Here is a 25514-nt window from a genome sequence, read left to right as displayed (position 1 = left end):
TGTGGGGAGGTTGATAAACCCATATTTTATGATATATTTTGTGCTTAGTTTGAGTGATTTATTCAATCCTTCACCCACTTATTCATATTAATTGCATGGTTTTACTTTCCCTCCCTTATTATGTGATGTATGTGAAAAACATGTTTCCTATGCTTTAAAATTAATTATTTTAATTACCCTTTATTTCCATTCGATGCCGTGATTCGTGTGTTGAATAGTTTCAGATCTTCTAAGGTAAGAATGACTCAAAGGATGAAAAAGAAACATACAAAATTAGAAGGAAAGCATAAAACGGAGTTTTTGAAGAAACTGGCAGCCACGCGATCGCATGGGCGACGCAGCCGCATGCCAGCGCGAAGAGATATTAACGCGGCCGTATGACTGACGTGACCGCGCGCATTGAGCGAAACGCATATGACGAGGCCGCATGACTGACGCGACCGTGTGACAAGGAAAAACTCCCAATGACGCAACCGTGTGACCCACGCAGACGCGTGACAGAGGCCACGTACCAGAAATTGCAGAAAACGCTCATAGCAAATTCTGAAGCCCTTTTTGGCCCAAATCCAAGTCCAGAAGGCATAGACCAGAGGTTATGAAGTGGGGGAATGCATCCATTCAGGGAGAGTCTCCAATTAGTTAGTTTTCCATGATTTAGATTTAGTTTTGAGAGGGAGATTCTCTCCTCTCTCTTTAGGATTAGGATTTAGATTTAGGATTTTATGCGCTTTCAGGATTATCTCTTTTTACCAGGTTCAATATTTCTTTTTATTATTTTCCCAATTTTATTTATGAATTCTTCTATGTTACAGATTACTCTTTGAATTAATGTTAATTGAGGTATTTCAGTTTAATATTACTTTCTTTTATTTATGTTACTTTTATCCCCAATCTGAAGACATTTTTATTCCAGTAGATTTACTTTTCCTCCTTCGGTCTTGGTTAAGAAATCAGTAACTCAGGAGTTATGAAACTCAAACATGATTGATAATCGTTATCTTTGCTAATTGAATTGAACTTCAATAATCCCAATCTTTCCTTAGGGATTAACTAGGATTTGAGGATCTAACTAATTAGTCACTTGACCTTACCTTGCTCTAGCAATGGTTAACTAAGTGGAATTAAGATTCAATTTTCATCATCATTGATAAGGATAACTAGGATAGGACTTCTAATTTCTCATACCTTGCCAAAAGTGTGTTTTACAGTTATTTATTTAAATTACAATCTTTTACTTACTTTAATTGCAATTTAAATTACTTGTTCCTCCCCTTCGAAACCCCAATTTACAATCTTCATAACCAATAATAAGAACATACTTCCCTGCAGTTCCTTGAGAAGACGACCCGTGGTTTGAATACTTCGGTTATCAATTTATTTAGGGATTTGTTACTTGTGACAACCAAAACGTTTGTAAGAAAGGTTGATTGCTTGGTTTAGTAACTATACTTGCAACGAGAGTTTACTATAACTTCTAAACCATCAATCTTCGGTTCTTTCAGTGATGTAACCGAGTAACACTATCTTGTCAATCATATGGTGGGGGCATGCTTCCAGAAGATTATTGAAGCGCTCCCAGTATTCATAGAGAGTCTCGGATTCGTCCTGAACAATCATGGAAATGTCTTTCCTCAGTTTATCAGTAACTTCAGCTGGAAAGAAATTTTCCAAAAATTCTCTTCTAAGTGTATCCCAGTCGGATACAGTTGCTGCGGGTTGAGTGTAGTACCACTCTCTTGCCTTTCCCTCAAGAGAAAATGGGAAAGCTTTCAACAAAATTGAAGTTTCATTTGCACCATCACGCCTGACAGTAGAACAGGCTGCTGGAATATCTCTCAGGTGCTTGATAGGCTCTTGAGCAGGTAAGCCATGAAACTTGGGCATCAAATTGAGCAATGCAGTCTTTATTTCAAAGTCTGTAGCCACCGCTGGGTGATTGACGTTAGGATTTTTGCCAGTAAAGAATGTCATAAAAACAGTCGCGTTGTAGATATAGTCTCTAAACCGACAAAAATCCCTTCGTACAAACGTGTTGGTTGTCACAAGTAACAAACCCCTTTGAAATTGATAACCGAGTATTTAAACCTCGGGTCGTCTTCTCAAGGAATTGCAGGGAAGTATGTTCTTATTATTGGTTATGAAGATTGTAAATTGGGGGTTTTGGAAGTAACGTGGGAATATGTTATATGACAAGTAAAATAAAATAATAATAATAAAATCTCTTGGCAAGGTATAAAAACTGGAATTCCTATCCTAGTTATCCTTATCAGGTGGGAAGAGAATTGGGTTTTAATCCCACTTTGTTAACCTCTAAATATGAAGGTAAATCAAGTGGACTGATTAGCTTGATTCTCAAATCCTAGTTAACTCCTGTAGAGAGACTAGTGTTAGAGCAAGTTTAGTTCAAGCAGAATCTGCTAATTTCAATCACTTGTTGAGTTTGATAACTCAAGTATTACCAATCACTTGACCAAAGCCAAAAGGGAGAAAAATATCTAAATTAAATTGAAAGCAATCTTAAACAGAGCAATGCAATCTTAAATCTGAAAATACATTAAATAATGTTAAATAAAATATGCGGATCTTAACATGAAAAGTTCATAAGCCAATTGGGCAACATATCTAATACAAGCATTGCAGCATCTGAAAGTAAAAAGAGAATTATAAAGTAAAAAGAATGTTGAACCTGGGATTGAGAGTCACTCCTAAAACTAAGAGAAATCCTAAATCCTAATCCTAAGAGAGAGGAGAGAACCTCTCTCTCTAAAACTACATCTAAAACATGAAAAGTGAATTGTGGAAGCCCTCCTCATGAATGGATGCATTCCCCCACTTTATAGCCTCTAATCTGTGTTTTCTGGGCCGCAAACTGGGTCAGAAACAGTCCAGAATTCACTGGGTTCGAATTTTAATGCGCTGATTTCCGTCACTGCAACGTGGCCGCATGGATCACGCGGTCGCGTCGCCTAGCGTCAGGGGAACTATAGCATATTATATATCAAATCGAAGCCCCGGACGTTAGCTTTCCAACGCAACTAGAACCGCGTCGTTTGGACCTCTGTAGCTAAAGTTATAGCCGTTTGAGTGCGAAGAGGTCAGGCTGGACAGCTTAGCAATTTCTCCAACTTCTTGTATTCCTTCCACTTTTGCATGCTTCCTTTCTATCCTCTGAGCCATTCCTGCCCTGTAATCTCTGAAATCACTTAACACACATATCAAGGAATCTAATGGTAATAAGAGAGGATTAATAATAAGCAAATATAAGGCCAAAGAAACATGTAATCAATCATAGCACATAATTAGGAAGGAAATATAAAACCATGCAAATAGTATGAATAAGTGGGTAAAGAGTTAATAAAAACCACTCAATTGAGTACAAGATAAACCATAAAATAGTTGTTTATCAACCTCCCCACACTTAAACACTAGCATGTCCTCATGCTAAGCTCAAGAGAAACTATAAAGATGAAGAGGAATGGTAGGATGTATGAAATGCAACCTATAAATGCAACTACATGCTAAGATGTTTCTTCCTACTTGGTTAAAAATAAATAAGTTCTCCAAGACAAAAATAATTCAAATTCCACTAATTCAAAAAAAAAAAGACAAGTAAACTTGTAAGAAGATAGCTCATGAAAGCAGGGAACATAGAATTTAAGCGTTGAACCCTCACTGGTAGTATATATCACTCTAATCTCTCTAGTGTCTAGGGTCAATCACTCTACTCTTCTCTAATCATGCTTTCTAAACCTTGTTCTTCATCTAACCAATCAACAAATATTTAGCATACCAATGCAAACATCATGAGGTCTTTTCCAAGGCTGTAATGGGGCTAAGGTGAAAATAAGGGTATATATAAGGCTAAGTGAGCTAGTAAAGTGAATCCTTGAGTAGTCTAAGATCTCACCTAACATGTACATACTCTATAAAAATTTTAAAATCATACCTAGTTACCAATAATTCCCACTTTTTTATGATTCCCATACTCACATAGCAAATTTTTCTTTTTTAATTTATCACATGTGCATTGATTTTTTTATTAAACTTAATATTGGGATAATTTTGTCCCCTTATCTATTTATTTATATTATATATATATATATTTTTTTTTCTTTTTCTCTTTTTTTTCTTTTTTTTTTTGTAGAGAAATAAACATAACTTATCAATGCACATGGATTTTCTATTATTTTTCTATTTTAGTTTTTCATGAGTAGGTTCCCAAATTCCCAATATTCAAATAAGTTATGACACATTCCCTTATTAACCCAAGTTCCCACAATTTTCCCACACTTAGTTGATGCACAATCCCTATCTTAAGCTAACCAAAGATTCAATTGGGATATTTAATTGTTTTTCTGCTTTAAGGCTAGTGATGTGGTAAAATACAGAACAAGAGGGGATTAAAAGGCTCAAAGTGGCTGACAAAGGTGATGTAAAAGGTAGGCTTATTTGGGATAAGTGAGTTAATAACAAATAATGGCCTCAATCATACGCAAGCATGTAAATATACTAAACAAAGGACATATAGACTGGAACAAAATACAGATTACAATCATAGAGAAGAAAACACACAGGAATAAAATATTTATGGTTAAATAATGTAACCATGTAAATAAGCTCAAAGTCTCACAGGTTGTGTGTTCTTTAGCTCAAAAACCATGTTCCAAATACAACTTTCAAACAAGTTTAACACATAAAAATTTTTTAAAATTTTTTATTTAAATTAGTAAAATTTTTTTCAAAAATAGGATCTTAAAAAGAGATTTATTATTTTAACCAAGTAGTAACTAAATGCACAAAATCAAATAAATATGCAATCAAATATGCAAATGCAACAATGAACAAATAAAGAAAATAAGATTATTGGTGTTGAAAAGAAAGTACTAACCCACGGAGATCGGTATCGACCTCCCCACACTTAAAGATTGCACTGTCCTCGGTGCATGCTGAGATTTGCAGGTGGATGGGTTGTTTTGACTGTTGCTTTTCTCTAAGGATTGTGCAGATGGACTTGTCTGTCTCCCCATGTAAAATGTCTTCCGCTTCCCTTCCAGGTGGCCATCCTGAAAGAAAAAGGGAAGAGGAGTAACCCAGAAATAGAAATAAGAAAATAAAAGAAGTATGGGTTAATGCCAAATGATAAGGGTCTCAATTACATGGTAGCTACAACATGCAAGTGAGAAAACAATAGAAGTACATGGCAGATCAAGAGTGCAAAAATTTGCAACATAGGGAAGAGAGTGGGAAAGGAGAGATAATATAAATTCATGTCAATGCAAAAGTAATACAGATATAAAAGATTGGCATTGATTTGAATAATATTACTCAATCAAAATTAAACAAGTCATGAAGCACCCAAAATAATTCAAGAGAAAATTGCAACAGTGAAATAAGAAAATTTTAACACCAAGAGAAAAATAATTAATTTTAGAAAAGAAAATAAAAATATGCACAAAATTAAGATGCAATAAATGAAATATGCAAATAAAATAGAATGGAGGTGAAGGAAAATAAGAAAGGAAGAAGAAAGAAATAAGAAAAGATAAGAAAAATAAGGATTAGAGAAGAAGAGATAAGAAAATTGGCTGATCTGGATATGTTGTGCGGCGCAGGCAACGCGGTCGCATGGGTGACGCGGTCGCGTGGTGCGCGATAAGGTTGGGTGACGCGGACGCGTGAGGCACGCGATCGCGTGACTTGATTTGTGCTAGTGGCGCGAGTGCAGCCTCGCGGTCGCACAACTCTCTGTTCAAAACTATTTTTGCCAAAATTCTGGGTGACGCGAATGCGTGGGGCATGCGATCGCGTGAGTGGCCTTATCTTCAATATGACGCGGACGCGTGGGGCACGCGTTCGCGTGGGAGGCTTGGGCTTCCAGCACGAGTCCAGCCCAACTCCAGCACAACTTTCGGCCAAGCACCCTTTTTACGTCGATTTTCACGGCGCACGGCCGCGTGGGTGACGCGGTCGCGTGAGAGGCCATTATTCCCATATGACGCGGACGCATTGGCGACGCGGTCGCGTGGGGTGATTTGTGCCATTCGCACGCCTCCAGCGCTGCTCCTGCGAAACTCTCTGTTCATATTAATATTATCTCCCATCTCCTTGCGACGTGGACGCGTCGCTGATGCGGTCGCGTCGAGTGCTCGCTTTTTTTTTTTTTTGTAATCTAAAAAATGCAGAATGCAGTGTTAATATGAATGTGATGCAAAATTCCAGGTTCAATATAGCAAAATAAAATAAAATTCAAAAACAAATAAAACTAAATAAAAATGAAAAAGGACGATCATACCATGGTGGGTTGTCTCCCACCTAGCACTTTTAGTTAGAGTCCTTAAGTTGGATATTTGGTGAGCTTCCTGTTATGGTGGCTTGTGCTTGTATTCATCCAGGAATCCCCACCAGTGTTTGTACTTCCAGTAACCTCCGGGGTCCCAAACTAGGCGCAGAAAGCCTTCAAGTAAGTTAAATCAAGTGACCAGGCCCCAAGAGTGCTGATTTCTAGATTGAATTCCGGGGTCCCAGACCTTGCCTTTGCACCCGTCTTTCTGTTGATCATCATGATTCCATCCGGGTGGCAAGCAATCTGAATTCTCACTAAAGCGGTCAAACAACTTCCTAGACCCATTCAGTTGAGCTTTACACCAACCTTTAAACTTTGAGCACACAACCATGTTGAACCTTGCTTGACAGTTCCAACCATTAACCATCTTCCTCTTACTCTTAATGCCACAAAGAGCTCTAAGTTGACCATCTGTCTCCAGTAGCCCATATTCAAGTAGAATTAGAAAGCTAAGGGATATGAATTTTACCCACTTGAATGTTGTGAAGGATGATGGCAGCTTAGGGGGAGGAGTCTCTAATGAACTTGCAAGCTCCACTTCCTTGTGCTCTTCTTTGACATCTTCCACCTCTTTGCAAGCTTATTCAGTTTCAACCTCTTCCAAGTTTTCAACCAGGGTATGCCTTGGAGGTTGTACACCCTCCTCAACATCAAATGCAACTGTCTTGGAAAGAGGCTCTATGTCTTGACTTTCCCATGGAGATTTAGCATCTCACAAGTCTTCAACCACTTTTTCCTCTTTAATAATTACTGCTTTGTCCAGTAGTTTTAATATAAAATCGTATTCATCCTTGATGATTTTCTTTCCATGATGACTCTTTTCAACTATTCTTTCATCATCAAGGGTCTTTACTACCTTCACCTTTAGGGCCTCCTCTAGCTCCTTATGAAGTATGGATTCGCGGAGATGATCCCTTCTCTCTTGTTCAATGTCAATAGCATTATTGGGATCATGTTGCTCTTGGATTGATGGATGTTGGTGCTCTTCCATAGATGGTGGTGATGGGATGGAGAGATCATTCTGTGGCTGAAAAGGAAGTGCACTAGAGCTTGAGGGTTGGTTGTTGAAGGTATTCGGTGGTCTGATTTGGGTGAAGAGAGCTTGTATAGTAGAGTTTAGATCGGCAAGTGCTTTCTCCATGGAGGTTTGGGGTGGATCTATGTATGGTTCATTTGGTTCATAAGGTGGTTGGTATGGTGGATATGGGTTAGGGTCATGTGGAGGTGAATGGTGGAAAGGGGCTTGTGAGTTTGGTGGTCCAAAGTTATGTTGAGGAAAGGATTTATAGGCATATGGTGGTGGTTGTTGATAGTCCATTGGAGGTGGTTGTTGCCATGAGGGTTGATTAAATCCTTGTGGCTCCTCCCCTCTTTGATTGTTCCAACCTTGATGCATGTTCTCATTGCAATTTCTTCTTCCTGCAACATAATTGTAACCAGACTCATAGCCAAAGGGGTGAGAGTTCATAGTAGCAATTAAAAATGAAAATAAAAATAAATTTAAATTAAAAGGTTATTTAAATTTTGAATTTGAAAATTAAATTTTGAAATTTGAAATTTTGAAATTTTGAAATTTTGAAATTTAAAATTTGAATTTTAAATTTTTGAAATTTGAATTTTTGAAATTTGAAATTTGAAATTTGAAAATTTTTAAATTTAAATTTTGAAAATTTTGAAATTTGATTTTTGAAATAAGATAAGATAAGATAAAAATTTTAAAAATAAAAATCTGAAATTTTTTTTTTCGAAAAAATAATTAAAAAAAATATTTTTGAATTTAATGTGGAAAGAGAAAAACAATAAAATGACACCAAATTTCAAATTTTTAGATCAAAACGAAAAAAAAAACAACAACTAAGAACAGCTTGAAGGTCAAGATGAACGCGAAGAACAACTTGAAGATCAAGATGAATACCAAGAACAAATTTTTGAAAATTTTTTTTTAATAACTAAATAAAAACAAATAACCTCTTAATTTACGAAAAAGCAAAAAAATAGAAACAAAAATAAAAACAAATAAACAAGTAAAAAGCAAATATTTACAATAACCAATAATAAGGCACACGTTTGCAATTCCCCGGCAACGGCGCCATTTTGACGTTAGGATTTTTGCCAGTAAAGAATTTCATAAAAACAGTCGCGTTGTAGATATAGTCTCTAAACCGACAAAAATCCCTTCGTACAAACGTGTTGGTTGTCACAAGTAACAAACTCCTTTGAAATTGATAACCGAGTATTTAAACCTCGGGTCATCTTCTCAAGGAATTGCAGGGAAGTATGTTCTTATTATTGGTTATGAAGATTGTAAATTGGGGGTTTTGGAAGTAAGGTGGGAATATGTTATATGACAAGTAAAATAAAATAATAATAATAAAATCTCTTGGCAAGGTATAAAAACTGGAATTCCTATCCTAGTTATCCTTATCAGGTGTGAAGAGAATTGGGTTTTAATCCCACTTTGTTAACCTCTAACTATGAAGGTAAATCAAGTGGACTGATTAGCTTGATTCTCAAATCCTAGTTAACTTCTGTGGAGAGACTAGTGTTAGAGCAAGTTTAGTTCAAGCAGAATCTGCCAATTTTAATCACTTGCTGAGTTTGATAACTCAAGTATTACCAATCACTTGACCAAAGCCAAAAGGGAGAAAAATATCTAAATTAAATTGAAAGCAATCTTAAACAGAGCAAAGCAATCTTAAATCTGAAAATACCTCAAATAATGTTAAATAAAATATACGGATCTTAACATGAAAAGTTCATAAGCCAATTGGGCAACATATCTAATACAAGCATTGCAGCATCTGAAAGTAAAAAGAGAATTATAAAGTAAAAAGAATGTTGAACCTGGGATTGAGAGTCACTCCTAAAACTAAGAGAAATCCTAAATCCTAATCCTAAGAGAGAGGAGAGAACCTCTCTCTCTAAAACTACATCTAAAACATGATAAGTGAATTGTGGAAGCCCTCCTCATGAATGGATGCATTCCCCCACTTTATAGCCTCTAATCTGTGTTTTCTGGGCCACAAACTGGGTCAGAAACAGTCCAGAATTCGCTGGGTTCGAATTTTAATGCGCTGATTTCCGTCACTGCGACGCGGCCGCATGTGTCATGCGGTCGCGTCACCTAGCGTCAGAGGAACTATAGTATATTATATATGAAATCGAAGCCCCGGACGTTAGCTTTCCAACGCAACTGGAACCGCATCGTTTGGACCTCTGTAGCTAAAGTTATAGCCGTTTGAGTGCCAAGAGGTCAGGCTGGACAGCTTAGCAATTTCTCCAACTTCTTGTATTCCTTCCACTTTTGCATGCTTCTTTTCTATCCTCTGAGCCATTCCTGCCCAGTAATCTCTGAAATAAATTAACACACATATCAAGGCATCTAATGGTAATAAGAGAGGATTAATAATAAGCAAATATAAGGCCAAAGAAACATATAATCAATCATAGCACATAATTAGGAAGGAAATATAAAATGATGCAAATAGTATGAATAAGTGGGTAAAGAGTTAATAAAAACCACTCAATTGAGTACAAGATAAACCATAAAATAGTGGTTTATCAGTGATGCGCTTGAAACGGTTGCATTGAAAGATCAGGGGCTCCTGCCTCCTGGATAGTAACTCTTCTAGCTACTGCCATGTCACTTGCATGTAAATCAACCGAATCAGTAGAACGGGGGCTAGTTTCTTTCTCAAGTGATGTTTCGGATCCGCCTTCAAAGAGGACTAACCGACGCCGAGCTTGCCTTATTTGTGAAATAGTTCTTTCAATCTCAGGATCGAATATTGGCAAGCTTGGATCAGGAAGTGAATGCGTCATCTAACGAAAGAAACAAGCAGCACATAGTAGCAGGATAAAATAAAATGCAAATAAATAAATTCCAATTAATAACTTTAGCACTCTATTGCAACTCCTCGGCAACGGCAGCAAAAATTGACATGGCGGAAATTGGCGAGTCAAGAATTGTTATAAGATATGCGTTGCAAGTATAGTTCTTAACCAACCAGAAATCCGCTTATCAATTTAGAAGGGTGTCACAAAAAATTAAAATTAAAATACTGGGAGTATGAATCCAAGGTCGTCTCCCAACGAGTTGCAGAAAGGTGTGCTATTTTATTAATCAGATGTTTTCAAAATGGTTTGAATTGAATAACAAGAAATTAAATTAGAGAATTTATGTAAATTAAATAAAAGCCTTGACTGGGAGTAGATTAGCTGGAAGCCCTATTCTTGTTGGAGTACTCTCAAGATTAATTGACAATTGAAGGTTGTCCTGTTTAGTTATCCCTTACTAGGTAAGGGAAAGTTAAACAAGTTGGAATGCTACTTCTATTCACAAGTTCCAACCCACTCAATTAAAAGGGATTGGTGTGAGTGACTAGAGGGCAATCCAACAATAAACCCAATTACAATTTTTCTTTTTGAGCATTCCAACTCAAGGGTTCCTTTCAATCAACTCCCTATCAAGTTAGGGAACTACTCGCTCATTGTGAATGTAGAATTCATAACATAGAAAAGGGAATTAAAGAAAGACATGATAAATAAAAATCAAAGAAATCAATTAAAAATAAAAGTAATTCTTGTATTAATAAATTCTAAAAATAATTCAATAGTGAAATTGAGTAAATTAAAGGACATGGAAGAGTAAGAGCCAAGTAAAGAAAACGAACTAGAAATCAATATCCCAATGCAAAGAGCAATAGAAATAAAATCCTAAAAACTATGAATGTGCACAGAGAAAACCTAGAGGAGGAGTAAAACTAGATCTAAAAACTAAAAATTGTGTAGAACGAATGTTGTTTTTGGTCTCTGCATGTTCTCTGGCTCTAGTCCGCTTTTCTGGGCCGAAAATTGGGTCAAATCAGGGCCCAAAATTGCCCCCAGCGAATTCTGCAGATTATGCAGATCGCGCACGTCACGCGATCGCGTCATTCATGTGGGCGCGTCATTCGGCGTTTTGCCCTGCCACGCGAGCGCGTCGTCCACGCCTCCGCGTCACTTGTGCTATGCCAATCCGCGCAGTCGCGTGAGCCATGCGGCCGCGTCACTGTGATTTCCTCTCTTTTGCGTGGTCGCGTGAGCCATGCGACCGCGTCACTTCTCGCTGGTCATCTCCTCAATTTCTTGTGTTCCTTCCATTTTTGCAAGCTTCCTTTCCAATCTCCAACTCATTCATGCCCTATAAAGCCTGAAACACTTAACACACAGATCACGACATCGAATGGAATAAAGGAGAATTAAAATACATAATTAAAAGTCTCTGAGAAACAAGTTTTCATTCATGTAATAATTTTAGGAAGGAAATATAAATGCATGCTAATCATATGAATAAGTGGGTAAAGATCATGATAAAACCACACAATTAAACACATTATAAACCATGAAATAGTGGTTTATCAGTAGCACATAGTGGGATAGGATCTGGGCCCAAGCTCTAGCTTCTACAGTAAGGAAACGTACGTCAATGCACTTGGGCCTCATCCTGAATCGACCATGGGTCCAAAATGTCTCTGGTTCAGCAATGACTCGGAGGATCGAGTCCCAACCAAAACCAAACTTTTCTCGCTGACGTAAGACCTCTTTGTAGCCATCCATGTCACTTGGTACTGGTAAGACATTAAGCACTTGCTGACCTGAGACTTGCTTTCAGCGCACGTATATCGATTGAAGAAAGGGAAGATGGTAGTTAGTGTAGAACTCTACCACCCATGAGAGGTTGACCTCTTGTGGTTTTTTCAGAAGGAACTCCCATCCTTGTCGTTCAATGCGGGGTAAAAATACAAGGAGCAACCTTGTCCGGCGGAGTGAGTAGATGTTCGGCATGATAGTTCCTCTCAACCATGGCGGGGAACACAAGTTCACAGAAGTGGTTGGGGAATCTTGAAGGATCCTTTGCCGGTTTGCTCTTCTCATTCTCATCAATAGGAGCGGGTGCCTTTGCCTTCTTAGAGAGGGGTTTGGCTCCCAATGAAGAGTGCGCCTTAGAGTTTGACCTTGGGGGTGCCCTCTTTGCGGCCGATTTCCTTGAAGCTTTCTCCTTGCCTTTTTTGGTGGCCATCCTAAAAAGGGAAGGGAAAAAGGAAAGCAATAAACCCAAAGAATCATCTTAACAAAAACATGCAAGTGAAAGATAGTGCCCAAGAGAGATATTGCAACAAAGTAATTATAGAGACATGGGTCACAACACTTGGCATGGGATGTAAGAGGGAGTGAAGCATGCAAAATGGCATGAGAAGAATAATCTCAAGCATCCATAACAAAGAGCAAGTCCTGTTCAATGAGTATCTAATTAGCAAGTAATAAGCAAAGTGGACTCAATGCATTTAGAAGACAACAAGTGAGTGAGGAGAAAGCACCAAATTGAAGATACATGATTAAAATAAACCAAAATGGCATTCGTGCATTTCCTCGAACACCTGGTGTGCAATTATCAAGTAATGAGCAATTATGAGATACTCAACCAATTTGAAATCCAAAATGAAAGAAAAATCATCACATAACATCACTTACATGACAAAGACAATGAGAGACAACAAGAAGATCTATTAAAGAAAATTAAAACTCAAATTCAACATCCATGGAAAAACAAAAAAATGTAAAGTAAGCAAACAAAAAGCAAGTAGTATAATCATGTAACTAAAAGAGAAAATAAGTAAATCAATAAGAAAAATCTAACTAGAAGAAGTGATTATGCAAAGAAAGTAAAAGAAGTGATGTAGAAGAAGTAGAACCTTGAGAAGTGTAAAAGAACAAGGTGGAGTTTTCTTTTGTGAAGATGAGAAAGAGATAGAAGAGATGTAGGGCCGCCGAAAGTGGTGGTGGTTGCCGGTAAGTAGCCGGAGACGGTGGTGAAGTATAGAAGAAGAAAGAAGAGAAGAGGGGTGATGGGGAAGAAAGAATAAAGAAATAAGAAAGAAGGTGGGAGAGGGGTAGAAGCGAGGCGCGCAGCTTTAAAATTGGTTCGCGCGACCGGCGCGCACGTGCACGGTGTGCTGGCACGTCAATGAGGATGGAACGAGGGATGCATGCGCGTCATTGGCGCGTAAGCGTGAATATAGCTGTGCCCCTGGCACAAGGTTGGCACAAAGTTGGCCTAAGTCTCGGGTAATTTGTAACAGAGTTGGCATGCAGCACAGGCACGTGGACGCGCACAGTGCGCGGATGCGTGCCTGAGTGAATCGGCAACCGGCGCGGATGCGCACAGTTCACGGGCGCGTTGGTATGGGCACAGGCTAGGCACAAGTATGGCATAACTCTCTGGTTTTTGTACCAGGGAGTTCATATAGCGCCATCGGCGCGCGGGCACACAGTGCGCTTGCGCGTCGATGGCCAAATTGCAAGGGGCGCGCAGGCGGCACATACGCTGGCGCGTAGGTGCCTAGCACGAAATGGGCACAAAGAGGGCATGAGTCTCGGGTTTTTGGCCTAAGAGTAAGAAATACACCTCCGGCGTGTGCGGATGCCCATTTTCCTTGCTTGCTTTTTTTTTTTTTTTACAACATAGGAAAAAGCTATTCTAACACATTTTTGGCAGGTGTTCAAGCTAGTAGGCAAGAAAACACTTATAAATTCATGCACCATTCAAGACAAAGCATTTTCTCTAACTTCAATAATTCATCCATACCAAAATGATGAAAACTATATGAACATCCTATCTATCCAACAAGAACAATAAAACTAACAATCCTAAGCAATCAACAACATCAAGAAGTCACAAAATTCACAAGAATCTAAAGCTAAAAACAAGAAAGCATAGAAAAGGAAGATCTTACCACGGTGGGGTGCCTCCCACCAAGCACTTTTCTTTAACGTCCTTAAGTTGGACGGTCCTTTGCTTAAGCTTCCTCTCCCTTTGGTGCATCCTTAAGTAGGAGCACTTCCACTTCTCTTGGTGACTTGTAGCCATGGTATTTCTTCACTCTATGTCCATTCACCTAGAAAGTTGTGTCACTTTGAGGGTCAAACAATTCTACCACTCCATAGGGCTTTATTTCCTTCACCTTGAAAGGTCCTTCCCATCTAGAACGGAGCTTGCTAGGCATAAATTGCAGCCTCGAGTTGTAGAGGAGAACCTCATCACCTTCTTGGAAATCCTTCTTCCGTATTTGATGATCATGAAAGGCTTTAGTTTTATCCTTGTAAATCCGGGCATTCTCATATGCCTCCATCCTCAAGCACTCGAACTCCTCTAGTTGTAGTTTTCTGGCCACACCCGCCTTGGTGAAATCCATGTTACACTGCTTTACCACCCAATAGGCTCTATACTCAATTTCCACCGGAAGGTGGCATGCCTTACCATAGACGATCCGGAAGGGACTCATCCCTAACGGAGTCTTGTAGGCCGTCCTATATGCCCGTAGTGCATCTCCTAATCGGAAGCTCCAATCCCTCCTTTGTAGATTGACCACTTTCTCCAAGATTCCCTTAATCTCCCAGTTGGACACATCCGCTTGTCCATTGGTTTGCGGATGATAAGCAGTGGCAACCTTATGCAATACCCCATAGCGCTTGAGCAGTGCCTCAACTTTCCTGTTACAAAAGTGGGATCCTTGGTCGCTCACGATTGCTCGTGGCGACCCATAATGGCATACAATGTGATTTCTAACAAAAGAAACAACGGTATTGGCGTCGTCAAGGCGGGTAGGTATTGCTTCTACCCACTTTGACACGTAGTCAACCGCTAACAGAATATATAGATACCCACTTGAGTTGGGAAACGGTCCCATAAAGTCAATGCCCCATACATCAAATATCTCACAGAACAACATAGGTTGTTGAGGCATCTCATCCCTTTGGGATGTGTTTCCTGACTTCTGACACTGATGGCAAGACACATAGAACTGGTTAGAATCCTTGAATAAGGTTGGCCACCAGAATCCACAATCCAACACCTTTTTAGCTGTCCTTTATGGGCCAAAGTGGCCACCACATTCGGACGAATGGCAAGCTTCAAGAATGGGTTGAATTTCAGATTCTGGGACACATCTTTGAATTACTTGTCCACTCCCCTCTTCCACAAGTGAGGGTCATCCCAAATGTAGTATTTGGAGTCACTCCTCAACTTGTCCCTTTGGTTTTTAGAAAAGTAGGGAGGGAAGATTTTTGCAACCAAGTAGTTTGCCATTGGGGCAACCCAAGGAAAGCTATCCGACACAGCATGCAAACTATCCAATGGGAATGAGTCATTGATCAGAAATGGGTCAAATTTCAAATTCTCAAGGCGGCTTAAATGATCCGCAACTAAGTTTTGAGACCCACTCTGGTCCGTAATCTCAATGTTGAATTCTTGCAAAAGCAAGATCCAACATATGAGTCTAGGTTTTGACTCATTCTTTGTCAATAAGTACTTTAAAGCTGCATGATCCGTGTATACCACTATCTTGGATCCTAGCAAATAAGACCTGAATTTATCTAAAGCATGAACAATAGCTAGGAGTTCCTTTTCCGTAGTGGTATAGTTGGATTGTGCTGCATCTAGTGTTTTAGAAGAGTAAGCAATGAGATAAGGGAGTTTACCATCGCGCTATGCAAGCGCGGCACCTACAGCATGGTTTGACGCATCGCACATTATCTCGAATGGCAACGTCTAGTTGGGGCCTCGCACAATCGGTGCCATGGTGAGAACTCTCCTTAGCTCTTCAAACGCTTTCACACATGCACTGTCAAACTCAAAATCCACATCCTTTTGGAGTAGGCGTGACAATGGCAAAGCAATCTTGCTGAAATCTTTGATAAAGTGCCTATAGAATCCTGCATGTCCTAAAAACGAGTGGACCTCCATAAAGACAAGGTTAGTGTCAACACATCTAGCTAAGACCTTGGCCAAGTTCTCTAAGTAACAATCAAATAAAGTTCCATAAACACTGAAGTCATCCATAAAGATTTCCAGATAATTCTCCATTAGATCGGAAAAGACACTGGTCATACACCGCTGAAAAGTAGCAGGTGCATTACATAGTCCAAATGGAATCCTTTTGTAGGCAAAGGTGCCAAAAGGGCAAGTAAATGTTGTCTTTTCCTAATCTTCAGGGGCAATGTGAATCTGGAATTAACCAGTGAATCCATCAAGAAAGCAATAATGGGATTTACCCGCCAGGCGGTCTAACATCTGATCGATAAAGGGCAAGGGGTAGTGGTCCTTTCTTGTAGCGGCATTCAACTTCCTATAATCGATGCACACTCGCCACGTATTTTGTACTCTCTTGGTGACCACTTCACCATCATCCTTTTTAACTGCAGTGATGCCCGATTTCTTGGAAATAACCTGGACCGGGCTTACCCATTCACTGTCAGAAATTGGGTATATGATACCCGCATCAAGTAGCCTAGTGACCTCCTTCTTTACCACAACAAGGATGGTCGGGTTGAGCCTCCTTTGCGGTTGCCTAACCGGCCTAGCTACCTCTTGGAGAAATATATGATGCATGCATTTGCGAGGGTCAATCCCCACAATATCAGCTAGGCTCCAACCGATTGCCTTCTTGTACTTTCTTAGAATATCTAAGAGCTTTTCTTCTTCTTCACTAGAGAGCTCACTAGCAATAATGACTGGAAACTTTTGGTTGTCCTCTAAGAAAGCATACTTCAAGTGAGATGGGAGAGGCTTCAATTCACTCTTTGCCTCAAGCTGAGGTTCCTTTTCATCAAGCTCATGGAGTTCACTCTCAACAAATTTCTCTTGTTCATCCTCTTGGTCATCCGTCTCTTCAACAATAGGATAGCATAGCTTGTTGTGGTCTTCTTCTTGCACTTCTGCTACCACTTCATTGATTACATCACATCAGAGTACGGAATGCTCTTCGGGAGGATATTTCATGGCTTCTTCCAAATTGAACTTGATAGTCTTGTCTCCAACCTCAAAGGAATATATGCCGGTGAAGGCATCTAGCTTGAATTTAGAGGTCTTAAGGAAAGGTCTACCAAGTAGAACGGAGGATGAGCTTCTATTTTCTGTTGGAGGCATTTCAAGGATGTAAAAGTCAACCGGAAAGACTAAGTCCTTGATCGCCACAAGTACATCTTCTGTAATTCTCATCACAGTGATCACACTCTTATCGGCTAAGACAAAGTTCACCGCCAACTTTTTTAATGGAGCTAAATTCAACCGCACAAAGATAGAAAGTGACATCATGCTTACGCAAGCTCCTAGGTCACACATACAGTCATGAAAGGTGTGCCCACCAATACAACAAGACACCAAAAAAGGTCCAGGGTCACCACATTTCTTTGGAATAGGTTTTATCAAGGAAGAAATTGAACTACCCAAGGATAATGTCTCCAACTCTCCTATCCTATCCTTGTGTGTGCACAAGTCTTTCAAAAATTTTGCATACTTTGGAATTTGTTGGATAGCATCAAGAAGAGGTATGGTTACCTCAACCTTCTTAAACACTTGAAGCATGTTCAAATCAAATTCCGGGATCTTCTTTGCTTTCTTCACCAATGAAGGGAATGGGATAGAAATGGACTCATCCAATATAGCTTTCCTCTTGGGTTCCTTGAGGCTTACTCCTTCTTCATCATGCCTTTTGTCTACCTCCTCTTCTTCATGTGGAGCTTCAACAACCACTTCTTCCTCATGAATGTCTTCCATGACCCTAGGAAGTATCTCCTCCAAAGTAGTCCTCGACCGTAGAATGATGGTGTTGAGACCGCCCTTGGGATTTGGTTGGGGTTAGGAAGGAAGGCTAGAAGAGCTTGAGGGTTGGTTGGTGTTGTTGGAGGAGGACATGGACATCTTCAAAATCATGTTGGTAAGATTAGCCAATTGAGCGCCCATGGTATCGAATTGAGCCTTGTAGCTATCGTCCCGTTTCTCCATAGAGGCTCTAAGCTCATCAAACTGATTAGTGAAAGATGAAGAGGATTGGTTGGATTGTTGTCTTTGGTGTGGCGCTTAGTATTTGGTGTAGTTGTTTTAGTTTTGGTTGTGGTGATTTTGGTTGGCTTGGTGGTTTTTGTTGTGGTGGTGGTATTAGGATGCAGATTGGTTGTTGTTGTAATGAGAAGAAGAGTTATTCCATCTTTGGTTTTGATTGCTCCCTTGTGCATTATCCCTCCACCCTTGATTTTGATTACTACCATGAGAGTAGTTGTTTTGGCCTTGAGAAGGATAGGGCGGACGGTTGTTATAGTTCACATTGGCCACAACAAGGGCATGCTCCTCTTGAATTTGATGGCATTGATCGGTGTAATGTGTGGTGCTAGAGCACAAACCATAAACACTAGGAGGGCCTTGAAGTTGAGCAACTTGGGGTGGGGCTTGGATGGCTTGGATGGAGTAGTATTCCTTTTGATCTTTTTGTATTTGCGTGAGGATAGTGGTCATGTCCCCAAGCGCCTTGGTTAAGCTTGCTTCGGAAGGGGACGGTTCTATCACAAGCTTGAGAGGATTACTTCTCACCCTTACATGTTGTGTAGCCTCGGCAACATCATTTATCAATTTCTAAGCTTCTCCTTCCGTCTTGTTCTTTGAAAGGGAACTGCCACTAGAAGAGGTGAGCAATCTTCTATCTTCCGCACAAAGAACTTCGGTGAAGTAACTAATGAGCAAGTGAGTGTTCAATCCGTGGTGTGGACAAGATTCCAATAGCCTCTTGAACCGAATCTAATACTCATACAAACTCTCTTGGTCTTTTTGCATTATACCCGAAATCTCCTTCCGAATATAGTTGGTCTTCTCCGGTGGAAAGAATTTATCTAGAAACTCTCTTATCAAGAAATCCCAATTGGTCACAATCTCATCCGGTTGTGAATAAAACCACATCTTTGCTTGCCCTTCAAGAGAGAAAGGAAAGGCAAAAACCATAATAGCCAACTCATTGGCTCCATGCCTTCGAGCCGTAGAACAAGCAACTTGAAAGTCTCTTAGATGTCGGATTGGGTCTTGACTAGGCAACCCATGATACTTAGGAAGTAGATTTATCAAGCTACTCTTCAACTCAAAGTTTGGCTCAAGGTTGGGATACCTTGCTTACAAAGGTTGAAGTATGATATCCAGAGCTCCTTGCTCATGCAAAGTGATCCGTCATGGCTCCGCCATGTATGGCTCACCTGTAGGATGCAAAGATGTATTAGTAGTACCAACAGAAGAATAGGAAGTAGCAGACTCCAAGTCACTCTCGGTACCGTCTAGTGATTCGGTATGTTCCTCAAGAGAGACCGAAGTACTAGCCGTATAGTCCAACTGCCGTCTAGCTTGCCGAGTGTGTAACAAGGTTTTTTCCATCTCAGGATCAAACTCGGCTAAGCTAGAATTTAGTTGAGACCGAGTTATCAAACTTGGGAGTCATAGCACACATACAAAAGAAATCTAAACTATAGCTAAGTATTAAAAGAAAGTAAACTATCTACAATATTCACATATTCACATAACCAATATCAAGGCATATGTTGCAACCATTCCCCGGCAACGGCACTAAAAATTTGATCGCCTCGTGGACTATGTCGGTATAGAATTTCTCAATAAAATCCCATTGCAAGTATAGCTCTACCCAACAACAATCCTCGAGTATCAAATTTAGAAAGGGATTTTGGTTGTCACAAGTTCAACCCTAATAAAAATAACCGAAGTATTCAAACCTTGGGTCGTCTCACATGGAATGGGCAAACATGTGCTTCAACTTTGGTTAGAAATCCGGGGTTGCAAGTCATGAGCAAGAAATTAAACTAGGAATCTTAACAAGCAAGATTGGAATGCAAGAAACTAATTCAATTGACTAAAGCAAGATTTAAGTAATTCCAAACTAATGAAGTAACATTCAATGTAATTCTATTCTAAACTAAACAAGTAACTATAACTACGACAAAGCAATCAAGATTTTTGGGTTTTCAAATAGGAATGATAAAAGCAACTCTTGGCTAAGCATGGGAATTGAGATCGCCATCCTTGTCTCCATATCAAACATTGACAACTATGAGGTACCAACCCACTAAGTCTACTTCTCAAAAACCTTAAGTACGTATTGTCTACTCCTAGGCTTGAAGTACTTTAAATAGATTTGATCACATCAACCCATAAGTCCCAACCTATATACTAATTAGATTAGTAGTGGGTTAGTGTCAATGGGTATCAAATTGATCACCTAGGGTTCTCAAATCACCAATTCAATGAGACCCAATGACTCAAGGTCACTCAATTCCCTTAGCTTATGCCAAGAGTAAAGAAAACTACTCCATAATCAAAGGAAATATTTCATCAAACACATGGTAAGCATTAATAAAAGACATTTTCAATTTGCAATTAAATTGAAACTAACAAGTACCCACTAACAATGATCAACATACAATCACTCAAATAACACAATTAATCATGGAAATCATCAATGTAACAATAACAAATCAAGATCTAAAAGATTCATGAAATGAATATAAAATGACAAACAACAAGGAAACATAAAACTAAAACAAGATATAAACACAATTATACTAGAGAATCTAAATTAAACAATTAAAACTAGTAATTAACAAGATCCAATTCAAAATTCAACAAGGGAAGATCAAATTAAAGCTAGATCTAGAGAGGAACAAGGATTTCTCTCTCTATAAGAACAAAGAACCAAAACTAGCTAAAAATTGTGTCTAAGTGTAAAATGATTCATCCCCCCTTTCCCCTAGCATCCTTGGGTCTTTTCCATGCAGAAACAGCTTGAATTTGGGCCTGATGAGCCTCAGAAATTGCCAGGCATGATTTCCTTTAATGAGGTCACGTGCAGCCTTCCGCGCATGCGCGCCGATTGCTTTTGTGATCCACGCGTGCGCACCAGGTATGCGTGTGCGTCGGTGGGATTTCTCTGATCCGCGCGGATGCGACCATCCTTGTGCGCCGCTTCCAGCTATCCACATCCACGCGTGCGCGTGAAGTGTGCGTGCGCGCCCATGCTGAAGTTCCCAAAATCCAAGTCTTCATGTTCCTTCCTCTTGTGCATGCTTTCCTTCTCTCTTCTAGGCCATTCTTGCCCTATAAATCCCGAAATCACTCAACAAATACATCACGGCATTGAATGGCAATAAAAGAGGATCAAAATGTAGCAATTCTAAGGCAAAATAAGCATGTTTTTCATCATGGAGAAATATTAGGAAGGGAACATAAAATCATGCAATTCTTTTGAATAAGTGTGAAAAAATATTGACAAAACCTCCGAATTCTACACAATATAAATCACAAAATTGTAATTTATCAATCTCACCTCATTGATTTGCAATTTTTCATTAGAGATAGAGGAATCGCATTTATGCTAGCTCCTAGATCACAAAATCCTCTGTCAATTTTTGTTTCTCCTATGATACAGGGAATATGAAAGCTATTTGGATCTTTTTTCTTCAGGAGTACTGGTGCACAAAATTGTGATTCACACTTTTCACAACTCCGCACAACTAACCAGCAAGTGCACTGGGTCGTCCAAGTAATGAACCTTACGTGAGTAAAGGTCGATCCCACGGAGATTGTCAGCTTAAAGCAAGCTATGGTCATCTTGCAAATCTCAGTCAGGCGGATTTAAATGGTTATGAGGTTTTGATAATGAAAAGATAAATAAAACATAAAATTAAATAAAGTTACTTATGTAATTCATTGGTGGAAATTTCAAATAAGCGTCTGGAGATGCTTTGTTGCTTCTGAACCTCTGCTTTTCTATTGTCTTCTTCCAACCATGAGTGATCCTTTCCATGGCAAGCTATAGGATCCTCTCAATGAAAATGGTCCTCTACAATTTATGCACGGCTAATCAACTGTCAGATTTCTCATCTCGGATGAAAAATACCAGGCACAGCTACCGCATGGCTAATCATCTGTCGGTTCCTGCTAGCATCGGAATAGGATCCATTGATCCTTTTGCATACTGTCACTGCGCCCAACATTCGTAGGTTTGAAGTTCATCACAGTCATCCCTTCCCAGATCCTACTCGGAATACCAAAGATAAGGTTTAGACTTTTCGGATCTCAGGAATGCTGCCAATTGGTTCTAGCCTATATCACGAAGATACTAATCTCACGGACTCGGTCCGTGTATTAGATACCCAAGAGATACGCACTCAAGCTGTCACCCAATGACTACGTTGAGCTCAGATAGAACGGAAGTGGTTGTCAGGCACACGTTCATAGAATTGAGAATAATGATGAGTGTCACGGATCATATCATTCTCCAGATTGAAGTACGAGTGAGTATCTTAGAATAGAATCAAGCATGATTGAATAGAAAATAGTAGTAATTGCATTAATTCATGAAGAACAGTAGAGCTCTACACCTTAATCTATAGGGTGTAGAAACTCCACCGTAGAAAATACATAAGTGAACCATGCCTCCATTCCAAAGGTCTAAGGACTAAACGTCTAGAGATAGATATGAATACAATAGTAAAAAGTGCTATTTATAGTAAACTAGTAAATTAGGTTTACAGAAAATGAGTAACTCAATGCAGATAGTGCAGAAATCTACTTCTGGGGCCCACTTGGTGTGTTCTTGGGCTGAGAATTGAAGCTTTTTCGTGCATAGGCTGTCCTTGGAGTTAAACGCCAGCTTGGGTGCCAGTTTGGGCGTTTTACGACAGTTTTAGTGCCAGTTCTAGCGCTTTACGCCAGAAAGTTTTAGGCTGGCTTTTAGCACTAATTTGGGTCATCAAATTTCGGGCAAAGCATAGACTATTATATATTGCTAGAAAGCCTAGGATGTCTACTTTCCAACGCAATTCAGATCACGCCAATTGGACTTTGGTAGCTCTAGAAAATCTATTTTGGGTGCAGGAGGGTTAGAATCCAACAGCATCTGCAGTCCTTTTTCAGCCTCTGAATCAGATTTTTGCTCAGGTCCCTCAATTTCAGCCAGAAAATACCTGAAATTATAAAAAAAATACATAAACTCATAGTAAAGTCCAGAAATGTGATTTTTGCATAAAAACTAATAAAAATATAATAAAAAGTTACTAAAACATACTAAAAACTATGTAAAAACAATGCCAAAAAGGGTATAAATTATCTGCTCATCAAGTACGTCTCTTTGAATGAGAGAATTGCATTCCTTGTTCATCACCACCATTTGGCCACCTTTTAGGTTGCTCTTCCTGGCTAGTAGCTCCTTCATCCACTTGATACAAGTAGGCATCTGTTTGAGGATTTCGAGGTAGGGAATGTTTACACTGAGAGATGCAAACATATTTAGGAATCTTGAATATGACTTTTCTTTCTCATCTCCCTTGAGTCTTTGGGGAAATGGTGCCTTTGGCACATAAGGCTTCAAAGTTTCCTTCCTTGTTGAGTCTTTTCTTTGTGCAGATCTAGTTCCTTGTTCCTTTTTCTCGATGCTGCTCTGGGAGTTTCCTTGGCTGTGCTCTATTGGTTTGCTGGTGTCTTCGTCCAGAATTTCTTCATTTGCAAGAGTCACCGCCTTACACTCTTCCCATCTCACCTTCTTCATTTCCCCTCTTGGATTTTTCTCTGTGTCACTTGGAAAACTATCAGTGGACTTTGGAATTTGCTGTGAGAGATGTCCTACTTGAGCTTCTTGATTCTTAATAACCTCTCCTCGGCTTTTTATACTCCCTCTCACATCTTCCTTGAATTTCTTTATGTCCTTACACTCCTTGCAAAGGTTTGCAAGCATGACTTCCATCCTGGCCATTCTATCATTCTCATGTGGTGACAGTTGGTTTGAATTGGGGTGTTGAGAGTGGTTGTTATGGTTTTGATATGGTGGGTGTGAATAAGTGTTTTGTGTGGTCTGATATGGTCGTTGGTTGGATTTTTGGTGAGTGGAGTGGTTGTACTAGGTTGGATTATGAGGTCTATGGTCTTGGCCTTGGTTTTGTTGGTTCCCCCACCCAAAGTTTGGGTGTTTCTCCAACCAGAGTTATAGGTTTTGGAGTAAGGATCATTGGTTTTTCTAGATGAATTCCCAAGTTAATTAGCTTCCTCCCAGTTAACTCTTTCTTCTATCTCTAACTCTTCTTGGGGTGATGGTTGAGTGTGGATAGCTGCAGCCTGATTCTTCTCCATTTGCTTGGTCAATTCAGCAAGTTGCTTGGTGATCATCTTGTTCTGAGCCAGGATTGCATCCATTTGATTTAATTCCAAGACTCCCCTGTTGTTGCTCCTATCTGAGGCATAAAAATACTCATTGTCAGCAACTGTCTCTATCACATCAATGGCTTCTTCAATGGTCTTCTTCTTGTTAAGTGAACCTCCAGATGAGTGGTCTACAGCCTTCTTTTGATTCATGATTCAACCCTTCATAGAAGATATGAATTTGTACCCACTCATTAAACATGTCAAGGGGATATTTTCTTGTAAAATTCTTGAATCTCTCCCAGGCTTCATAAATGGTCTCACCATCCAGCTGTCTGAATGTTTGAACTTTAATTCTTAGCCTATTTACCTTTTGTGGAGGGCAGAAACTTGTCAAGAATTTGTTCATTACATCTTCCCAGGTTGTCAGGCTTTCCTTTGGGAATGATTCCAACCATTTTGATGCTTTGTCCCTCAAAGAAAATGGAAACAGTAGCAATCTATAGGTGTCAGGATGAACACCATTAGACTTAACCGTGTCACATATCCTTTGAAATTTAGTGAGATGCTCATTAGAATCCTCTTGGGCACTTCCTCTATAAGAACAGTTGTTTTGCACAAGAGTTATGAGCTGAGGTTTCAATTCGAAGTTATTAGGATGGATAGTTGGCCTCTGAATGCTGCTGCCACAGTTTCCTAGGTTTGGATTGATGTACGATCCCAGAACTCTCCTCTCTTGTCCAGCTGGGTTAGCTTGACATGATTGTTCACCTCTCCTTCATAATGGTTTTTCGTATCATCCTCCATGGTTATATCAAAGTATTCCTCCTCTTCTTCTGCACCAACAACCTTTTTTCCTCTTACTTCCCTCCTTAATCTTAGGAAGGTTCTTTTCGGTTCACTATCAAAGGAAGTTGAAGTTTCCTTTCTCCTACCTGTCATAGAATGAACAAGTACAAGAAACAGCAAGTGTAGAGTCTACTAAAACAGAGTATAGTTAGCTTGGTTAGAATAATTTATCAAATAGTTAGTAGGTTAGCTTGCTGGAAAGTAAAGCAGTAAGATAAAATTCAAGAAAAACAACTAAAAGTGCAGAAATTAAATGAACAACTAGAATTAAAATTCAATTACTCAAAGGAAAAAGTAAAGTGCTCAATCTAGTTATCCTTC

At 39.4% G+C, this 25514-nt stretch overlaps 1 non-coding gene across 1 annotated transcript; it reads left to right on the top strand.

The window, feature by feature from the left end:
* The first annotated feature begins 24600 nt into the window (after window positions 1–24600).
* LOC112788675 (small nucleolar RNA R71) lies at window positions 24601–24708 on the top strand. Its single transcript, XR_003196031.1, has one exon. It is a non-coding gene; the product is annotated as a small nucleolar RNA R71 (small nucleolar RNA).
* The last annotated feature ends 806 nt before the right edge of the window (window positions 24709–25514 follow it).

The sequence above is a fragment of the Arachis hypogaea genome, chromosome 20 (assembly GCF_003086295.3).
Source record: "Arachis hypogaea cultivar Tifrunner chromosome 20, arahy.Tifrunner.gnm2.J5K5, whole genome shotgun sequence".
Lineage (NCBI taxonomy): Eukaryota > Viridiplantae > Streptophyta > Magnoliopsida > Fabales > Fabaceae > Arachis > Arachis hypogaea.
Note: the sequence above shows the minus strand (reverse complement) of the source record. Positions and strands in the feature narration are given on the sequence as shown.